This window comes from Malurus melanocephalus, unplaced genomic scaffold, assembly GCF_030028575.1.
Source record: "Malurus melanocephalus ecotype Western Australia unplaced genomic scaffold, MMel_1.1 scaffold_1846, whole genome shotgun sequence".
NCBI lineage: Eukaryota > Metazoa > Chordata > Aves > Passeriformes > Maluridae > Malurus > Malurus melanocephalus.
In genome coordinates this window covers 14,991-16,000 of record NW_026625078.1, presented here as the reverse complement: position 1 = coordinate 16,000, position 1,010 = coordinate 14,991, and positions in this window count along the sequence as shown.

Below are 1,010 nucleotides of genomic sequence, written 5' to 3'. Positions count from 1 at the left end.
GGGGCAGCCAGTTCCAGGTGTACTGCACACCCCTCCAGGTGAAAGCAAACTGAGGCCTGCACTCTGCTGCCAGAGGAATGGAGAAGAACGCTTTGGCGATGTCAATGGTGGCGTACCACTTCGCTGCTTTGGACTCCAGCTCGTACTGGAGCTCCAGCATGTCCGGCACCGCAGCGCTCAGCGGTGGAGTCACTTCATTTACGCCATGATAGTCCACAGTCAATCTCCTTTCTCCTTCAGACTTGTGCACAGGCCAGATGGGGCTGTTGAAGGGTGAGTGGGCCTTGCTGACCACCCCTTGGTTCTCCAGCTCTCGGATCATCTTATGAATAAGAATCACAGCATCTCGGTTTGTTTTGTACTGCCGGCGATGCACAGTTGATGTGGCGACTGGAACATGCTGTTCTTCCACCTTCATGAGTCCAACTGGAGAAGGATTTTTGGACAGCCCAGGCAAGGTGTTTAATTGCTTTTTGCCATCTGCCTCTACAGCAGCTATTCCAAAGGCCCACTTGAATCCCTTTCGGTCTTTGAAATACCCATTTCAGAGAAAGTCAATTCCCAGGATGCATGGGGCCTCTGGACTGGTCACAGTAGGCTGTTTCTTCCACTCCTTTCCAGTCAGGCTCACCTCAGCTTCCACCAGAGTCAGGTCTTGCGATCCTCCTGTCACACCAACAATAGAAACAAGTTTTGTCCCCACATGTCACGATGGAATTAGTCTGCACTATGCACCAGTGTTGATCAAGGCCTTGTTTTCCTCTGGTTCTGCTGTGCCAGGCCAACGAATCCACACAGTCCAAAAGGCATGGTTTTGCCTGGCCTCTACCTGGCTAGAGGCASGGCCCTGCCAGCACTGGTTGTYATTCCTTCTCTGGGCATACATTGCAGAGGTTCCTTCCAAGGTATTGGACATGTCATTCTGCCTTCCGTTAGGYGGGGCATCTTGRTTATGGGAAATTGGAGCTACTTCTTTTCTGGTGGAGCTTCCTCTCTGAGTGTTGCCAGAG